Here is a 21,812-nt window from a genome sequence, read left to right as displayed (position 1 = left end):
TGGAGCCAATTTTCTCTACTTCTATATATGGAGGGTTTATTTTCCACTTTGGGCACCAACATGAAAAACTCAACTACTTCTCAATTTATACAGAAATCCACTCATCTGTGTGTGTGTGTGTGTGTGTGTGTGTCACTTGGTATTTATTAGATTTAACTTAGGATTTGAGGAGAAACTGAGAACATTTTATCATCATAATGGGAAGATAAACCTTTCAAGTGGAATATCTCCTGGCCCTTTTGATAACTACCTTTCGGGCATCCTACAACGGGAGATTTTGTTCTGGATGTTTCACCTCATCAAACTGGCCGATTTGCTGAAACATATTTATAATCTATTCTTCTTTTGGAAGTCACCCTCTGCCATTCATGATTTAGGCAAGAATACAGTGTAAGTCCCTTTTCTCCCTAAGGTGAGTTTTGTTTCTCTGCATCAAAATAATAATAAACTTATGCCTTTATTAAGATAGTTCTGCATACACAACGGAATCCTTTTAGAAGGTGTATTATCTCTCTTAACTATTCTTGCCATTTTAATAATTATTATTTGCCAATTCCAGGAGACCAGTCAATAGGTCAGAATCTCCAGGAGGTTTAGTCTGGGATGTTTCTTGCAGAAACATCCCAGGTGTTCAGCTGTGTCTGGAAACTGCTGGTAAAATTTGTAATAAGTAATAAATTCTCCAGACGTGGCAACTGAGAATGGTAGAACATTAGTTTTTTTAAAAAGTTGTACTAAATGCCTTCATAAATACTAATTGAGACTTAATTAAGATTCCCTTTTTCTAGTTACTGAGAAACAACATTTGGCAGAAGACAGGGAAGAATTAGAACATCATTTTCTTCATTCCAGATAAACCATTGTTTAAACTTAAAGCCACTGGCTTCTCTGGATTAGAAAATTTAAGGTTGGTGATTATGCTGATTGTCGCACTGCTGAATTTGACCTGCAATACAAAGAGGATTTATCTTTTTTTTTTTTAATATCTCTAGCTGCTTCACGAAGTCCTGGAACCAGCTTTTTAAGACAATTTTAATCTTTTTTTTTTCTTTTCTATTATTAGAGAAGGTTTCATCCATGGGCATGAATAATTAAACAAACATCTTTGTACACACCACCTAAAATAAACTTAGAACTCAGTGAAGATTTTTGGATCCCTCCCTTTCCTCTTCTAAACTGTATCCCTTTGGCCCTATTAGGAGAGTAATAACCTGTCTGAATCTTGTTTATTATTTCCTTCTCTTACTACATTTTACTTACACAAAATCGTCACTACCAGCACGACGCTATTCATATACTAAGGGTAGACTGTTTTCGATAAATTGGATCATTGTATATTAGTCTTCACCTGGCATTTTTCATGGAATGCCATGTTTTTGGTGTTCAACCAGGGTGATGGTTGAAGCTGTAGCTCACTTATGCTCACTGATAACACAGAACTCCATCATATACTTACCTCATCATATATTTCACTCTTTTTCTGAAACCGGAAATTTATTCCAGATTGTAATTTGGTAAACAGGGCAACTATAATATTTCATGCATACCTCTTGTTGAAATACTGCAGAAATGGCTTTATGGGTAAATCGATTTACTGTATGTGCTGTATTGTATTTGCATGTTTTAAATGTCAAAAACTCTTTAAATGGTTGGGCACATTTGTCCACCCAAGAACAGTATATGAGTTTCCATTGTTCTTTATCTTCAGTAGACTAGGTATTGTCTAAATTTTATTTTGTTTTTCTAATCTTGTGACTGTAAACTTCTATATCCTTTTCAAGGTTTCATTTACATACAAAATCCACTGATTTTTCAGTGTACATTTCCATGAGCTTTGAAAAATTTTGGACAATTTTTAAATAGTTTTTTGACCAAAAATTTTAAGAAGTAGTTTTATAGTTTCTCCATTTAGAGCTTGCAAAGCTGTATAGTTTCTTTTCTATCAATATTTTCTAACTTTGGCAATGACATCTTAAAGTAATATTTTTCCCCTAAACTCTGTTAGTGATACATAAAAATAATATTGGCTTTTGTATGTTAATACTCTAGATATATTGTCATATATTATCATTAGTCTTAATAATTTTTAAATTGTTGGGTTTCATATGTATTAGAGAACATTATATCTCTATAATATTGTAATAATATAGAGAATCTTCATTTTGTATCACACTTTTTGTTTGTTTTTCTTACAGAGCTGACTAGGGCATCTGAATATAAGGTTGAATAGAAATGAGACTGGGTATCTTTGACTTCTGTCTTTTGGGGAAAAGCTTCTAATGTTGTATCATTATGTGTAATATTTGGAGTAAGATATTGATCAATGACCTTTTTTAGATTAAGCAATGTTTATTTCTCTTAATTTGATAAGATGTTTGTAAATTCATAAATCTGTTTCACTGAGGCATTTTCTTCATCTCTTAAGATTATCTTTGCTTTCTCTTTAACCTGTTCATGCAGTAATCATAATGCAGTAATATAACCGAATGTGTTTATTTAGTCTACTGAGATTTCTACATTGGTCTGTTCCTATAATTATGTCTCATGTAGAAGACATTTCTCTGTAGACCGTGTGTGTGTATGTGTGTGTGTCTGTGTTTGGTAACTGCTTCAATATTCATGTTTATAGTTATATTTTTGCCTTTAAGATTAAATTCCCTTTATGGGAATAAACCCAACCATTACTGCATGCTGTAATTATAGATTTGCTGAGACCTGAGGCCAGGTCCAAGTCTGTGTGTTTCTTTTTTTTTTTTTTTTTTTTTTTATTGGAGTATAGTTGATTTACAATGTGGGATTTGTTTCAGGTGTACAGCAAAGTGAATCAGTTATAAATATATATATATCCACTCTTTTTTTTAGATTCTTTTCCTATATAGGCCATAACAGAGTATTGAGTTCCCTGTGCAGGTTCATATTAGTTATCTATTTTGTGTGTTTCTTTAAGAGTTTAACATACAACAAGTGATTGATGATCCCTTTGGTGAAGTAAAAACCTATTGGGAAGAGCTTCTCATTCAAAATTTAGCTTTAAACCCTCTGGGAAAAGCAGTGCCGGGAAAAGGCAGCTTCAGTTGCTTGCTTTCCACCAGCCCTGGGAGTGGAGATAGGTAGGACATAAAATAGGACACGCCCACACGTGGCCATAAGTGGCTGGCGGACCTTCCTGTTTTTGTTTTTTTTTTAATTTTTTTTTTATTTATTTATGGCTGTGCTGGGTCTTCGTTTCTGCGCGAGGGCTTTCTCTAGTTGTGGCAAGCGGGGGCCACTCTTCATCGCGGTGCGCGGGCCTCTCACTATAGCGGCCTCTCTTGTTGCGGAGCACAGGCTCCAGACGCGCAGGCTCAGCAGTTGTGGCTCACGGGCCCAGTTGCTCCGCGGCATGTGGGATCTTCCCAGACCAGGGCTCGAACCCGTGTCCCCTGCATCGGCAGGCAGATTCTCAACCACTGCGCCACCAGGGAAGCCCGACCTTCCTGTTTTTAATCAGTTTCTCAATCCAGCCCAGCTTTTCTCTGTCCTCACAGGGTCCCACTACCTGATTGCTGTTCAAGGTTTGTTTGTCATGTGGGGAAGAGGAGAAGGGACGGGGAATTAGACAGGGGTTAGCTCACGGCATCAATGGGGACAGACAGGAGTCAGCCTCAGATCTTCCTCCCACCTGACCTCTTTCTGTTACCATGTCTTCTCTCTGCCAGAAATTGCAGCCAATCCCACCCGCTATTTATAGGGTATCACCAACCTCTTTTCTCTCCAGGGTGGCTTACACATTGCTGACTTTGTTGTTATTGTATTATTCTTTCAGCAAATTCATGCTTTGTCTTAACTTCTGTCATTCCTCAAAAGTAGACTTTTGGGGAGAAAGCATCATTCCATGCTATTCAGTATCTCACAAGGAGGAGAAATGTGTTCTTCTTTTATCATGATTTTTCCTGTCTTGTGTATATTAAAGGAAAGAGTCAAAAGCCTCCAAACAAATCTGCACCCTTACGCCCAAGGAGTTTTGAGTAGTATGGAGTGAAACATGATGAAATGTTTGCCTGGCAGGGAGCTCCTTTCATCCCTGTAGACCGAATGGGTTGTAGTTAGTTAATATACATCAGCGTAGAAGATTACCCAGAAAATGAACTGTACATCCTTATTATTTATTCACTTGTCAAAAACTTCCTAAAGGGCTTTGATCTGTTTCTCAAAGGAATCTCACTATGCCATGGATGGTTTCTAAATGCTCAGGTTTAGAATTTCACATCTCATAGCTATGACTACAGATACAAACCTATTTATTTATTTGTAATGACAGTTATGCAGTTTTGACAATCAAGGGAGCATATGTTAAAATCAGCTGGTATATTTTTGATTGCCATATGATTTTTCTTTACTGAAGTATAGTTGTTCTGCAATGTTGTGTGTTACAGGTGTGCAATGTAGTGATTCACAATTTTAATAGTTATACTGCATTTATAGCTATTGTGAAATATTGGCTGTAGTCCCCATGCTGTACAATATATCCTTGCAGCTTATTTTATACCTAATAGCCTGTACCTCTTAATTCCCTACCCCTACCTTATCCCTCTCCTCTTCCCTCTCCCCACTGGTAACCGCTAGTTTGTTCTCTATATCTGTGTTCCCTTCTTATTTGTTATATTCACTAGTTTGTTGTATTTTTTAGATTCCGTATAGAAGTGATCCCATACAGTATTTGTCTTTGTCTGACTTATTTCACTTAGCAAAATGCCATATGATTTTTTTAACAAATGGCTTGTGATGAGCTCTAGAGGGCATACTTGTCCCACTCTGTCTCCTTCCCCGCTCGCCCCCCCCCCCAAAAAAAATAACAACTATAGGAAACCATTGGTTTGTGGGGAAATATGTAACTTCTTTCCATCTGAAAGGGCAAAAAAATATAACATCCCTTGAGTTTGGATTGGAATGATGGAGCATTTCCTGCAATGAGTGTATAGCCCCTCATGATGGGTAGGTCATTGAGCTGGAAGTTTGAAGAAATTTGGCAAAATAGGAAAAGGAAAGGGTAAAACAGTAGGACCAAGGACCTTGGAATACATCAGAAAATACAGCAAAGGAGGAGATAGGGCAATTGAAAAGGTGACCAATATGTTTGGAGCAAATTCTTTTTATCCTGCCATCTAGGTGAAACCAGTATTCCTGGACTGTCGAATATTTCTTCTTTACAGAAGTGGCTCTTTCACAGCTCGATCCTATAGACCTCATACAAGTGTCTAGACGTAGACTCCCAAAGACAAATGTCAGATTCAGATGGTATCATCTGGAGGAGGGAGTAACCTGCTTCCCCAGCAGCACAGAATACAGTCACATTTATTCATAAGTTTGAAGACATCCTCACGCACGTATCTTATCTTGTTTGTGGAACTATAGTCAGTGGTTGGGTCTATCAAGTGTCTTTTAAATATATTTTTCCGAATCTTTCATTTGGGTTATCGGTATGACCATATAGTTATAGACAGGTACTTATACTTATGGTCAAAGGCACTATACGCAAATGCTTTAGCATTTATTAGCATCTCCTGAAGGGCTTGTTGAAGTGCAGATTCTTGAGCCCACCCCCCCAAATCTGGATTCAGTAGCTCTGGGGTGTGACCTGAGGATTTCCATATCTCACTGGTTCCCTTATGATATGGTCACTGCAACTTCTTAGACACACTTTGAATAGCGCTGCATATAACCCTCTGATATCATAGGAATTGTGAATTGTCATCTGTTTTGTATTGCTGGTCAAGTGCCAGTTAATTTTTTGTTGTTGTTGCTGATTTATAATATTTATTAAATTCCAGGTGTAAAGATAGTAATTCAAGATTTTTATAGATTATACTGTATTTAAAGTTACTATAAAATATTGAATCTATTTGCTGTGCTGTAGAATATATCCTGGTAGTTTATTTATTTCATACATAATAGTTTGTACCTCTTACTCCCCTCCCCCTATCTTACCCCTCCGTCCTTCCCTCTCCCCACTGAGAACCACTAGTTTTTCCTCTATATGTGTGAGTCTGATTCCTTTTGTTATATCCACAAATTTGTTTTATCTCTTAGACTCCACAAATAAGTAATATTATACAGTATTTTTGCATCTGCTCCTTGAAGAACCAAGTTTTTTGGTTGTTGTTGAGGTATAGTTGACGCACAATATTATATTAGTTTCAGGTTTACGACATAGTGATTCAACATTTTTATAGGTAGTACTCTATTTAAAGTTATTATAAAATATTGACTATATTCCCTGTGTTGTACATTATATCCTTATAGACAATTTATTTCATGCATATTAGTTTGCACCTCTTAATCCCCTACCCTTATCTTGCCCCACCACTCTTTCATAAAATCTGTATCTGTAATATATTAGCTAAAAGTTAATTTATTCCAGCCTATAATTATAAAGAGATGCCTACTTAGTGATTTTTCTCCTATAATTCCCTGATTATACACACCCGCTTAAGTTCAATCGTATAGAATATCAATGTAGCATAGGAATATATGTATATATTATAAAACATTATGATGTATAACAAGGTATCTACAGTCTCTGTTATCTATACTAATACCTGTATATTAAACAAAAGTTAATGTAGAGTCATTTATTAACAAGACTCATATACATTTTGCTTCCAAATGGACAAGCTTGTATCTCTAAAACAAAGCTTGACAGACAACAAGCATTGTGCTTTCCATTCAGCAGATTAATTAGTAGCTCAAGGGAGCCAACTTTATGACAAGGCTAAGGTGACATTGTTGGAAGGGGTCCCCCTTTCCATGTACCCAGCTCCGTCCATGTTACATTGTTGCCAGCGGAAGGTAAGGCTCCCAGGGGCTTCTGCAGAAGACCAGATACAGCGCTTTCAGCTGGAAATATTGCCGTAGGAGGTATGCCACGCATTCTTGCTAAATGCATAATTGCACAATCCATGAACAACGTCTCTAAAGGTCTGCTGCGCGCCATCTGTTGAAAATAAATGACTCTGGCTAGCAAACAGTCTAAGATAGGAGTACACCTTTATAAATTTAATCACCTCTGCCATCCTATCAGTCAATCCCTGTACCCTTCTAACACTCAAATCACCCCAATACGGGAAACCTGAATTTTGGGAAGGTAGGGGGGCCACCTGTCACCTGTTAAGAGGACATTTATTTATCCGTTCAATATTCATGTAATGAGAGCATCAAATGGACATAATATGAATATGGAAACCTACAGTTTATAGAAGTAGCCTGATTGAACAGAGAAGGGATAGTAAACAAATAGTAGATGAAAATAACAAGATTGGATATATAGCTTTGAAAGAAAACACTAGAAGCTTAATGTTTTTTTAAATTGAAGTATAGTTGATGTACAGTGTTGTGCTAATTTCTCCTATATAGCAAAGTGACTCAGTTATACACATATATACGTTCTTTTTTAATATATTTTTCCATTAGGGTCTATCCCAGGAGATTGGATATAGTTCTCTGTGCTGTACAGTAGGACCTTGTTGTTTATCCATCCTATATATACTAGTTTGCATCTGCTAACCCCAAACTCCCAATCCATCCCTCCCCCACCCCCCTCCCCTTTGGCAACCACAAGTCTGTTCTCTATGCCTGTGAGTCTGTACTAGAAGCTTAATCTTATATAAGGTAACTATTAAAGAATTCTGAGGGGAATTAGTTTTCATCATGATTTAGTGGGAGGACAGTAAACAAAGTCTGGGCATTCAGGAAAGTTTAGAATGGGGCACTGTGAATAACTGAGAAGCTGTGGATGAAGGTCTTTGCTCTAGAGTTGGAGATGGGTGATCAAATGAAAAGGAGCAGATGCAATAAACATTTTAAAGGTAACTATCAACTCAGCCCAAATGTTCACCAAGTTCTGAGATTTTAAAAGGAGAAGCCATGGCAAAAATAAGAATTCAGATGTTTTCAACCTGTGTATCTGGGAACACGGTTGTGATGGGGACACACGAGGTAAGAAGACCAGTTTGTGGGGAAAAAAAGATGTTTAGCTCAATATGGGATACCCTGAGGTTGTAGAAAGTAGGGCGCCTGAGTGGAAAAACTCTGCTCTACATGGGGAAATTTGAACGTGGAGCCCATGTGATACCCTCAAGATTCAGGGTGGAGTTGGTATCAGATTGCTGGTGGTGGAAGCAGGGGAGATGTGAGTCCTGTGGGTTCCTGCAGTCATGTTGTAGTACCTTATTGAAACATTCGCTTTGCTGCTGCAAGAATTAATGTAAATTCCCTTTTACCCACTTTTACACTCCCCTCGGTACATTTAGGAGCAAACGGGCAAGAAGAATATCCATTCACCTCTACTGTCCATCTGTTAGAAAAACGTATAAAACAGAAATATTTGCTTTAGGCTGAGTTCCAAACTTTAATACTTAGCGATGTTTTTCTTAAAGTTTGTTGACACATGCTACATCTCCACACACAACCTACTCCCAGATTTGATCGGAAGTTGGCTGCAGCAACTCAACAGCAGTCATCTTAGTGCATTCTCGTTGCTTCCCGAAACTATTCTGAGACCTCAGAGCACCTTAGGTGTGAACTGTTGGTCTTAATTCCATTTTGGATGGTATCTGCTTTCCTTAAAGTATAGTTTATATTCTTCGAACTCTCTCTTTGCTGAAACAATACAGCTTCAGTGCTATAAACTAAGAATGTCAAAGGGCATAAAGAAGAAAATTATTTTAACAACATAAAACCAGTGTAAATAATTTGGTGTGTGTGTGTGTATGTGTATGTATGTGTATCGGTATGTGTATAAAACAAGGAAATGAGAAACACAAGGACCCCAAAAGTCAACTGGAAGGACCCTCATTAGCCAGAATGGGAGAATCTCAGCATCCATAAGAATAATGGGTGTAGTGAATTGAAACGCAACAAATGTATCACAATCCATGTTTTCATCATGATAGTCAATATAAAAAGTCATTGGTTGCAAAGAATTCTTAAAACTCAACACTAAGAAAACAACTAAAAAATGGGCCAAAGACCTTAACAGACACATCACCAAAGAAAGATACACAGATGGCAAATAAGCATGTAAAAAGATGCTCCAGATCATGTGTCATCAGGAAAATACAAATCAAAACATCAAGGAGATACCACTCCACACCTATTAGAGTGGCCAAAATCCAGAACAGCAAGAACACCAAATGCTGGTGAGGATGTGGAACAACAGAAACTTTCATTCATTGCTGGTTGGAAGGCATAATGGTACAGCCACTTTGGAAGACCGTTTTGCGGTTTCTTATAAAACTAACGGTATAAGAGGTCTAGCAATCATGTTCTTTGGTATTTACCCAAAGGAGATGAAGATATGTCCATCCAAAAACCTTCAGAGGAATGTTTCTAGCAGATTGATTCATAATTGCCAAAACTTGGAAGCAATCAAAATGCTCTTCAGTAGGTGAATGGATAAATAAACTGGTCCATCCAGACAATGAACTTACTCAGCAATAAAAAGAAATAAGCTATCAAGCCATGGAAAAACATGGAGGGATCTTAAATGCATATGACCAAGTGAAAGAGCCAGTTCTGATAAGGATGCATATTGTAGGATTGTAATTCTGTGACCTTCTGGAAAAGGAAAAACTATGGAGACAGTAAAAAGAACAGTAGTTGACAAGGGTTAGGGGGAGGAAGCAGTGAATAGGCAGAGCACAGAGGATTTTTAGGGCACTGAGACTGCATTGTATGATACTATAATGGCAGATCCCTGTCTTTATACATTTGTCACACCCATAGAATGTACAACACAGAGACTGAACCCTCATGTAAACCATGGGATCTGGGTGATAATGACATGTCCACGGAGGTTCATCGATTGTAACAAATGCTCCATTTAGTGGGGATATTGAGAAAGGGAGAGGCTGGGGGGTGGGGCAGAGGGTATATGAAAAAACCTCTGTACCTTCCTCTAAATTTTGCTGTGAACATAAAGCTGCTCTAAAAAAAATAGTCTTCCAAACAAAACAACTCATTGTTCGTATTGCCAGAGCACAGCCACTTTCTCTGAACACCAGTAAATGTAAAAACAGAATCATACTGCTCCCCCTACTTTCCCTATACCTACTGAATTTCAGAGTAGCTGCAAAACTTCATGAGTGAACCTGGATTTCCAGATAATGAATGCAGAGGAAATCAGGACAAGAGGCAATCACCAGTTTGTGAAACCCCAAATGAAGTCACAGATCTAGAAGATCATCACCAAGAGTTTGTAAAATATCAGTTGAAAAACTTAGTAGATATTTTCTTAATAAAAGTTGGCATTAGTCACCAGCAATCATCAATAACCCTTAAGATAATTAAAAATAAGGCCATTGGTCTTGGATAGACGTGGAAGCAACCTAAGTGTCCATCGACAGATGAATGGATAAAGAAGATGTGGCACATATACACAGTGGAATACTACTCAGCCATAAAAAAGAATGAAATAATGCCATTTGCAGCAACATGGATGGACCTAGAGATGATCATGCTAAGTGAAGTCAGTCAGACATAGCAGCAGCATTTACAATAGCCAGGACATGAAATCAACCTAAATGTCCATCAGCAGAGGAATGGATTAAGAGGATGTGGTACATATACATAATGGAATATTACTCAGCCATAAAAAGGAGCAAAGCTGGGTCATTTGTAGAGACGTGGATGGACCTAGAGACTGTCATACAGAGTGAAGTAAGTCAGAAAGAGAAAAACGGGTATCGTATATTAACACATATATGTGGAATCTAGAAAAATGGTACAGATGATCTTATTTGCAAAACAGAAATACAGACACAGAGAACAAATGTATAGATACCAAGGAGGGGGGTGGGATGAATTGGGAGATTGGGATTGACATATATACACTATTGATACTATGTATAAAATAGATAACTAATAAGAACCTACTGTATAGCACAGGGAACTCTACTCAGTGCTCTGTGGTGACCTAAATGGGAAGGAAGTCCAAAAAGAGGGGATATATGTATACGTTTAGCTGATTCATTTTGCTGTACAGTAGAAACTAACACATTGTAAAGCAACTATACTCCAATAAAAATTAATTTTAAAAAATCTCTACCACTGGGGATTAGGCATGAGCATTTCTTAAAAGATCTCTAGATGTTTAATGCGGGCAGGGAGGGTAGAGAAGAAAAATCTTTTAACCCAGTTTATCAAGGAATGCAATATGGAGCTGGGGCAAGGAGGGTGATTTAAAAAATCTAGATGAGAATCAGCTAGTTTTCTTATAAAAATAACTCATTATTAATCAACTGTTTGGTGTTACCCTAGGCTTTTAAAATAATATGAGGGTTTAGCCACAGACCTAACTCAAGAAGCCAGAAATACCGGTAACTGAAAGAAAACTCAGTTTCAGCAACACAAATAAAATGAATTTGTTAATTATAAGGTGTTTTGTGTAAAAATGTTAGGTGTTATTTGAAGTTTCTATTTAAATGTGATGGTCAATTAAATTTTTTTTTCCATTTTATTCCTTCCCTTGAAAGCATTTCAGTGTGTAAGAGTGTAGAATTTAGCTATGGGGAAAAAAATGTAATGGGATCGACATAATGGGATCTTTCTTGGAAACTGAACATCATGCCACATTTCAGTGTCATGCTGTTGAAAATTAGCCATGACTCCACATTCAGCAAATTGCTGTGGATAGAGAAGCATCTTGGCTGACGCAAGAACTCACTAGGTTGGGGAATAGTAGTTGATTTTTAAACCAATCTTGGATAATTAGACGAAAAGTATTCCGTTTTCCATCATTTGCTGTTTCCTCTCTTAAAGTAAACGCATTTCACAGTTGCTTTACTTACGTAAATGTAGGTTACAAAACAACGTCCACAATAACAACAAAATAATGTGAAGGAGTTGGACAAGTTGAGTGCTATGGTGGATGTTTTAAAGGACTCTTCATTGGAGAAATGGATGTTCAGATCTCTTAGCCAGCAAGGGCGTGTTATGGAACCAAAATTGAGTCCACTTGCCTGACATGCAGTAAAGCCAGTCTACTGACACCAGGTTGCGGTGATGGAAAGTACATTGTTTGTTGCAGGTGCCAAGCAAGGATGGGCATCTCATGCTCAAAAGACCTGAACTCCCTGGTGGATTTTAGACAAGGCTTTCTTTTTATCAATTTTTATTGGAGTATGGTTGCTTTACAATGTTATGTTAGTTTCTACTGTATAGCAAAGTGAATCAGCTATGCATATACATATAGCCCCTCCTTTTTAGATTCCCTTCCCATTTAGGTCACCACAGAGCATTGAGTAGAGCTCCCTGTGCTATACAGTAGGTTCTCATTAGTTATCTGTTTTATACATAGTAGTGTATATATAATCAATCCAATCTCCCAATTCATCCTGCCCCCCTTTCCCCCCTTAGTATCCATAAGTTTGTTCCCTACGTCTGTGTCTCCATTTCTGCTTTACAGATAAATTCTTCTGTACTATTTTTCTACGTTCCACATATAAGCAATATTATACGATATTTGTTTCTCTTTCTGACTTACTTCACTCTGTATAACAGTCTCTAGGTCCATCCACGTCTCCACAAATGACACTATTTCATTCCTTTTTATGGCTGAGTAATATTCCATTGTATATATGTACCACATCTTCTTTTTCCATTCCTCTGTTGATGGACATTTAGGTTGCTTCCATGTCCTGGCTATTGTGAATAGAGAAGGCTTTTTAAAGGCAGCATTAGAGGTGTGGGTTGCAGAGTATGTGATCAGCTTGTACACAGTTCTCTGATTGGTTGACAGTGAGGTAACAGGGTGATGTTTCAGAAATCTCAGTCATCAACCCTCTGGTTCCAACTGGTCTGGGGTCTGCATGCTTGTGGGCAGCATGCAGTTAACTTCTTCCTCCTGGTGGGGTTTCAGTATCTGCAAAACAGCTCAAAGGACGTGGCTCAGAATATGATCTGTAGCCCTTGAGGAGGAACCAAAGGGCCTTGACTTTGTTTAATGGCTAAACTATTATTATTTTTTTGTCTTGCTTGACTGTTTTCCTTTGTTTCTATATTTTCTCACTTCTCTGATTAAATTTGCTCTTTGAAGGCCTAGGAGGCTAAAGCGTTTTTGCAAATAAGAGGCAGGGTATATCAGGGATGGATCTGTCCCTGGGAAGGTCCCACAAGGTCCTGCTGGGTTTCAGGCGGTAGTGGTGTCTCAGACTGATTTGCTGCTCTAATAAAATACCACAGACTGGGTGACTTATAAACAAGAGACGTTTATTTCCCATAGTTCTGGTGGCTGGAAAATGTGGGTTCCAGAGTGGTCGAGTTCTGGGGGCGAGGGAGGACCCTCTCTCTGGGTGCAGACTGCCGACTTCTTGAAGTCGTATCCTCACATGGCTAGTTCTCTGGGGTCTCTTTTATAAGGGCACTAATCCCATTCATGGGGGATCCAACCTCACGACCTCATCACCTCCCAAAGACCCTACCACCTAACACCATCACATTGGGGGTTAAGATTTCAACATATGAATTTGAGGGGAACAAAAAGATCCATTCCGTCATTGCAGGTGGGAATGGTAGGGGGTGGCATTGGTCATTAATACAGGTATCACACCTACTTAAGTGGACTTAGCCCAATGTGTAGGTAACACATCTTATGGACACGTGACTCAGTGGGACCTACTGCTTCATAGTTAGAGAGTTTCTCTTTGGAGTGATGAAAAGTTTTGCAGAAAGGCAGTGGTGATGGTTGAACATCATTGTGAATGTAATTAATCCCATTGAATTGTACACTTAGAAATGATTAGAACATCAGAATGTACAGGGATACATACACGCATATGTATATATGTTCATTTGATTTCACTCAATTTAGGGACTGTTTGAGGCAACATCAAAATGTAGTACCCCATGCATTTTTTTCTCAAAAATAAAAGAGTCCAGATTCCATCTAGAGACACAAAAGAAACAGAGACTTTCTTGTACTTGAGTTGAGCATAAAATTGGTCACAGTTTCTGGCAGATGAAGCAAAAAGGAGAGAGAGAGAGAGACATACTCGGTTCCAGGATTTTTGTGTCTGGCTAGAGAGAACTTTTCCCTTTTCTTCCTGCCTCTTTATGAAGAGCAGTTATAGGGTTGCTGATAAAAGAGGAGGCGGTGAGAGAAGGTTCCATGCCCTTTTTTCCTGCCGAGGCTGGCAGGTTCACCGATGACATTAAGAATAACATACCAAAGTCTGCAGTGACCTCCCTGACCAGAGACTCTGCCCCTTATATTGTGACTGCCATCACTCTTGAACCTAGAAAAAAACGAAAAGAGAGGAATCATTTTCTCCATTAAGCTTCAGAGAGAAAACATCCCTTCAGAAGCATTTTAGACTTCTGACCTCCAAAACTGTAAGATAAGAAATATGTGTGTAGGGAGTTCCCTGGTGGTCCAGTGGTTAAGACTGCACACTTCCACTGCAGGGGACACAGGTTTGATCCCTGGTTGGGGAACTAAGATCCCACATGGTGCAGCCAAAAAATAATTAATTGAAAAATAAATTTTAAAAGGAAGATAATAAAAAAAGACATATGTGTGTATTAAACCACTAGGTTGGTGGTAATTTGTTACAGCAGCAATAGGAGACTCATACTACATACATCATTTAGTTTTTATTTATTGTCTATCTACACACACTAGAATATGAGTTTCAGGTGGTCAAAGATCTAGTTTTATCCCCTTCATAAATGGTGGCTTTCTCTTCACCATAAGGCCAAGCAGTGCCTGGAATATTCCAGACACCCATGAAGTTCTGTTGAATGAGCTGTCAATTAACCCCATGTGCTTGTTAATGTTTAATCTTTATTACATTTTCATCATCTTAAAATCTGTACTTTTCCCACCGTCGACTCCAGTTCTTCTGGTTCTGCTTTTGCTTTTCAGCCACTGCAAGGTGAATGATCATTTGTTGAACCCAAGGGTCATGGTCAAAACTTAATGGACCAAAGGTGGCTCTTTGTGCCTTCTGTGTATGAGAGAGTTGATGTCTTTGACTCTGGAGAACTGCTTTGTTGAAGCACAAGTTTGTGAGGTGTAAAAAGTTCCTGAATAGAAAATTGGCACAATTAGAGTTGTTTAACATCGAATCTGTAAGAACAGAGAGTTATCGTCTTCTTGAGATGAATTTGCCCATATCGGTTTTGTTCTGTGACCCATTTAGTGGTTTTTTGTTATGTTACTTCTTTCAGGGAGGAGGCTTAATTCCTAACATCCAAATTTCTCAGTAAAGCCTTCCCTGCATCTCCATGTGCCCCTAGGAAAGAGTTACCAAAAATGACAATGGCAGTTATAACAGTAAATATTCGTACAGTAAGAGAGACAATGGGATTTTGTAACTGCTCACAAATCAAAAGTCTGTCCTGTTTCGTGGACACAGAATTGCAAAATGTTATCTCAAGCACTTGGTGAAATCCTCTTCCAATTTGAAAGCATACAGTTTCAAAATTAGCTACCGTTTGGGGTCTTGTAAGAAGAAAAGGTACTTTAATGGGGCTTAGAAAAGGCGTCCCAAGTATGCATTGTGGTCGAGGACAACAGGAGTTTGAGAGTCATGGGCATGTGAGCCAGCCATTCTTGGAAAGAAAAATAGCAGAAATGTCCCCAAAACACTGATCTTAGGAGAGTTATAAACATAATATATAGTAACTGAGAACAAGGCAAAGAGCATGGTCAAAGCATTCAACTAAAGGGACAGTTTTCGTGTGTGATACGTGGACGGTATATACACACTCATTGCTGGGAAATATCACCTTCTTTCTTCAATAACTTTTCCGAACTGAAACTAAACATTCTATTGGGATTTTAGCTCTTTTATAGGTCATTCTATTCACTTGTTGCTAATGTGTTATATCCTCTAAGATCGTCCCAGTGGTTTTCTTAATTAAAAGTCTTCTTTTTTTTTTTCTACAATGTTGTATTAGTTTCAGGTGTACAGCAAAGTGATTCAGTTACATTTTTTTTTCATATTCTTTTCCATTATAGGTTATTACAAGGTATTGAGTAGAGTTCCCTGTGCTATACAGTAGGACCTATTGTTTATCTATTTGTGTATATGTTAATCCCAAACTCCTAATTTATCTCCACCCCCCGCCTTTCGCCTTTGGTAACCATAAGTTTGTTTTGTATGTCTGTGAGTTTATTTCTGTTTTGTAAATAAGTGCATTTGTATCAGTTTTTTAGATTCTACATATAAGTGATATCATATGATATTTGTCTTTGTCTGACTTATTTCACTCAGTATGATCATCTCTAGGTCCATCCATGTTGCTTTAAGTGGCATTATTTCATTCTTTTATATGGGTGAGTAGTATTCCATTGTATATCTATGCCACATCTTCTTTATCCATTCTCCCAAGGCAGTAGAAATAAAAACAAAAGTAAACAAATGGGACCTAGTCAGACTTTTGCACAGCAAAGGAAACCATCAACAAACAGTCTTCTTAATCGTGTTCGAAGTTTCCCAGAGAAAACCAACGTTGGAAAGCTTGGGAATATTTCTGGACACAGAAAACATTATGTGAGTTAGTAGACATCGTTTGGTAGAGATGAAAAAGAGTGCGTGGTTTTTATTACATTCAGTTGTTGTGATCATCTTATGGATAAATGAGAACACACCAGATTAATTCTTGTCTGCCCCCGGATGATATCCAACAATAAATACTAGGAAACCCCACTAGAATCATGCTTGTTTTGCAATTGAGGATAGAAAAGAGCGACCTACTTTAAATTTGTTCACTTTAAGAGGAATTATCCAAATCATGTTTCACATTTGTAACAAAGAGGTGTATGTCATCTTTTTTTTCTTAAATACAATTTACAGTGCCCTGAATACCATATAGGTACTAAATATATATCTTATGTATGTTTCATAAATATACTGTGTTGGCAAAAAGTGTGACTTTCAATCCTAATAGGTTTTAAAATATTCTTATTAAAAACAAATTGAAGCTCACAAATGAAAAAAAAAAGATTTTGTGTAAGTTTTCAAAATATCTGTGGAAATCCACTCTAGTGTATCATTTTCCCTCAGCTTTTAGCACATTACTTGGGTCATTGTGGTATATCATAAATGTTGTTTGAATAAGCATCTCCATAATTTTCCCAGCATGAATAAACCTGCGATGTGCATTTTGCATTGCCTTTCTCTTTAGACTTTAAGCACCTCATAAAAACTTAATAAACAGACTGTAAAGAAATATCTATCACCTTCATGCAAAATTATTCACCAGCCACATTTGCAGTCAAAGAGCACATAAGGTTTATCATCTGCATAATCTTAAAGACAAAGTCTAAGTAGACCAGTAATCCATTTTCCCTACGGACCCATTTTATTTATCAATAGACACCTCTCCTCACTTGCTATATGTAGGTGAAACAGAAATCAATAGCAGCGTTTCTCGTATCAAGGAAATCAGTCTAGTTGGTGACTGTTTTTAGACACACGCTGTCCATCATACACAGTGCAGTTAGTTCCCCGAGCTATGTTACGTGTTGGATACTTACTCTTCTCAATTCCACAGCTGAGAAAAATGAAGCTTTGAAATCTTTTATTTTTTTCAATATTTTTTATTGAAGAATAGTTGATTTACAATGTGTTAATTTCTGCTGCACAGCAAAGTGATTCAGTTATACACACATATACATTCTTTTTCATATTCTTTTCCATGATGGTTTATCCCAGGATATTGAATATAGTTCCCTGTGCTCTACAGTAGGACCTTGTTGTTTATCCATTCTGTATATACCAGTTTGCATCTGTTAACCCCAAACTCCCATTCTATCCCTCCCCCACCCCCTCCCCCTTGGCAACCACAAGTCTGTTCTCTGTGTCTGTGAGTCTGTTTCTGCTTTGTAAATATGTTCATTTGTGTCATATTTTAGACTCCACAAATAACTGATATCATATGGTGTTTGTCTTTCTCTTTCCGACTTACTTCACTTAGTGTGATCATCTCTAGGTCCATCCATGATGTTTCAAATGGCATTATTTCCTTCTTTATGGCTGAGTAGTAGTATCCCATTGTATACATGTACCGCATCTTCTTTATCCATTCATCTGTCGATGGACATTTAGGTTGCTTCCATGTCCTGGCTATTGTAAATAGTGCTGCAATGAACATTGGGGTACATGTATCTTTTTGAATTATGCTTTTGTCTGGATATATGCCCAGTAGTGGAATTGCTGGGTCATATGGTAATTCTATTATTAGTTTTTTAAGGAACCTCCATACTGTTCTCCATAGTGGCTGTATCAATTTACATTCCCACCAACAGTGCAAGAGGGCTCCCTTTCTCCACACCCTCTCCAGCATTTGTTGTTTGTGGATTTTCTGATGATGCCCATTCTGACTGGTGTGAGGTGACACCTCACTGTAGTTTTGATTTGCATTTCTCTAATGATTAGTGATGTTGGGCATGTTTCCACATGCCTACTGGCCATCTGTATGTCGTCTTTGGAGAAATGTCTGTTTAGGTCTGCTGCCCATTTTTTGGCCGGGTTGCCTGTTTTGTTGTTGTTGAGCTGTGTGAGCTGTTTGTTTACCTTGGGAATTAAGCTCCTTGTCAGTCACGTCATTTGCAAATATTTTCTCCCATTCTGTAAGTTATCCAACTTACAAGTTTTTGCACAGTAAAGGAAACCATAAACAAAACGAAAAGGGCTCTGAAATCTTGGGTAATATGCCTGAGGCTTTCGTGTAGATTCAAATCCAAGGCTGACTTGACTGTTTCCAGTACAAGCAATAACCGGGCTACGGACCTGCGGGCAGACACCCTTCCTATAGAGTGGTCAGTTCTATCATAGAAACTCACTTAAAGCAATTTACTGACTTGAGAGAACTGAGACCCTTAGGAAAATTTTGAAAAGGGACCCGCATTGGTGGAGGGAAAGAGATAAAATGGCAGTGCCTGTATCTGCGGGTGATTCCTGCATAAGGGGTTGGACCAGGGAGGTGACAGAGCTGGTCTCCAGGTGGCACTGTACCCCATGGGCAAATAGTGGGGTTTGATGTGAGGCCATATCTACAGGAAGAAGGCAGCTTACAGGATCCCAGCAGCCCTGTAAAGAACATCCTAGGAAGAGATGGAGAAGAGTGAATATACAAAGGCAAAGAGAGATAGAAAGGCAGGGCATATCCCAGGGGGCAGTTATGTGTAATGTGTAGATTTGTAGGCTAAAGGGCGTGTGTAGAGCATGTCCAGAGATGTAGAGATGGGACCCCAGGGAATGGCCCTGGACATCCCACTAATGCATTTGACTTTAAAACAAGCTTGCTCTGTGTGTGTGTGTGTGTGTGTGTGTGTGTGTGTGTGTGTGTGTGTGTGTGTGTGTGTATGTGTATGATTGCTAAAAAAGCAGTTACAAATTGGAAGAAAAAGCACACAGATATTTAAAATTAAGTGTGAAAATCACCTGTAGCCACCTTCCTAGAGAGAAACGCTATGAACTGCTTGATTTCCTTTCAGAGTTTGTATTTCACACACCCATTTGATGATGCCCATAAAAATGGGATCATAAGACACAGTATTCAGCAACTCACGGTTTTCTGTGAAGAGAACTTGGATGTGGCTCTGTGTTTACACATTTAAATACTCTGTATCATTTTATACACACAAAGAGCCTCCCGTTATATGGATTCAGCCAACGCATTCATGCAACAAATCTCCTATTCATGGACGCTGAGATTCCTGTCATCCTTATTTTCAAAATTATAATCAATAACAATTGATTGGATTCTTACATGGCTATTTCTATTTGTAGATCCTTGCATGACTTATTTCTGTACATTCAGGTAGAGATTTTTTATAGAAAAAGCATTTATGGAGATAGAACTGGTGGGTCAGAGGGATTCAGATTTTCATTTTCATGAGTTTTGTCAATTTGTATACGTTGGGGAGCGCCATGATTAGGTTGATACTGTAGAAATGGATTGGAAGCAGTAAGGTTGAGGCAGTGAACTGGAGCTCTTATCTCGGACACTGCGGTGCAGAATCCTAGGGGCGATGATGTGTATGAGGTATTCAAGAAACCAAACCAAAAGGATCTGGCGGCCAGGAGAGCTTGAGTCATCAACACATCTGGAGAAATGATCAAGGGTGAGGTTTGGAACCAAAAAGAATCAAAGTTGGCTCAGAGGGGGTTTGGTTCCAGACTGGCTGTTGCCAAATTTTCATCATCATGAAACATGTGTACCAATTATCTTCACCTTTTCATTGGCGTTGTGTAATAAATAAACTGTGTTTATCGCTTTGTATTTTGTTTCCAGAATATAACTGGTTTTAGTTTTGTGAATCCATATAATTTCAACTAAAGTACTTTAAGACATCTGTGAAGCCTCATTCGAAATCATTCTGTGGGGATAGAATATACTTTATGAAAACAGTGCAAGGAATCCCACTAATAACATCATGGGCCCCAGGTGTGGAAACCGATGCTGTAGAAATCGTGTGTCCTTCATAAGCGTCTTCGATTTATTCTACTGACATTGGAAATAGCTCTGTGCGATACTGCGCTGATGATGAGATACTACAGAAGCAGCATCAGTTAGGACTCGTGTCATTTTTAAGGAAAATGAAAACTAAAAACAGACACAATTTCAGTTAGCTTTGCCTATCACGCCTGCAGAATTTGAATGTATACCCCGCTCCCCTTTCATCCTATCCTTTAGAATCTGTGCCCTTTTGTTAAGTCGTAAATGGTTCCAATAAGAAAACTTCACTTTCACCTTGTAATAAACGCACCCAGTGAATAATTTCCTGTAAATATCAAAGAATATAGATGTGCATTTATTGGCCTGTTTTTCACATTTCTACCTCTGCTGTAATTCTCATTACACAGATTTCTGTTCGGGCTCATTTGTGTGACCTAAAGTAAATTCTGTCTATGCTCACTGAAACAATTTCATTTAAACATTTCCTTTTTGCTTTTACTCCATTAAATTAAATATTGTGTGTACGAATACACACACACTCTCTCTCTCAAATACACACGCACACTCAAATACACACTCACATATGTATGTGTGTGTGTGTGTGTGTGTGTGTGTGTATATATATGTCTGCACACATATATATACAAATATGAGGGAGGGATTCTGATATAATAAAGGCTAGTGATTTGCTGTATTTTGCAAATCCTCCTGCTACAAAGAAACTAAGTAATCAAAATGGGTCATTATGCAAACATATACATATATATGCACACATATATAGAATTCTTTTAGAAATATAGTTGAGACCCTAGGTTAATTCTGCGAATTACAGGTGAATACACATCCTGAAAATATAAAAGATATTTTTCTATATTCACTTAGTAATTATCTTCTGTTTAATGGTCATCAAAAAAAATGCCTACTGTGCTTATGTAATGAATTATTTCCTAAGAGATAAAGTCCTTTGTGGCATTAAAGTCATGTTAAAACGAACCAAAATCCAGCCACATCTGACCCCTCTGGGTTTCTTACTGTTGCCCTGAAGTGGACGGAAAACCATGTGACCCGGAATCGTTCTCCTAAATCCCTGCAATTCAAATGAGCGAGAAACATTTAGATCATGATTAGCTACCCTAAAACCCTGAAACTTTCTATTCTAGAGCAATATTAAGACCAAATACAATGTACGTGATATTCATTTCATTCAACATGCAGGTGGGAAACAGGATTTTGGTTTTTTAAGCATCTTTTCCATGAACCAAGTTTTAAAATAACCACACAGCCACTCAGCATATCCCGTGTATTTGTGTGTGTGTGTATTTTGTTCCTTCCACTACTTTGAATGAAACTCAGCATCAATCTAGTCA

The 21,812-nt window shown here is 38.0% G+C and overlaps 1 protein-coding gene and 1 long non-coding RNA gene across 19 annotated transcripts in view; one reads left to right on the top strand and one right to left on the bottom strand.

Annotated features, from left to right (window-relative positions):
* The window catches only part of NLGN4X (neuroligin 4 X-linked), an 886,820-nt gene that overhangs the window by 844,562 nt on the left and 20,446 nt on the right, over positions 1 to 21,812 (top strand). The window lies entirely within an intron of this gene.
* LOC309620029 lies at positions 964 to 8,731 on the bottom strand. The gene is made up of 2 exons (XR_014239387.1): positions 3,473 to 8,731; positions 964 to 3,162 (listed from the first exon to the last, which is right to left on the bottom strand). It is a non-coding gene; the product is annotated as an uncharacterized lncRNA (long non-coding RNA).

Source organism: Balaenoptera borealis, assembly GCF_965194805.1.
Source record: "Balaenoptera borealis genome assembly, chromosome: X".
In the NCBI taxonomy this organism is placed as follows: domain Eukaryota; kingdom Metazoa; phylum Chordata; class Mammalia; order Artiodactyla; family Balaenopteridae; genus Balaenoptera; species Balaenoptera borealis.
Note: the sequence above shows the minus strand (reverse complement) of the source record. Positions and strands in the feature narration are given on the sequence as shown.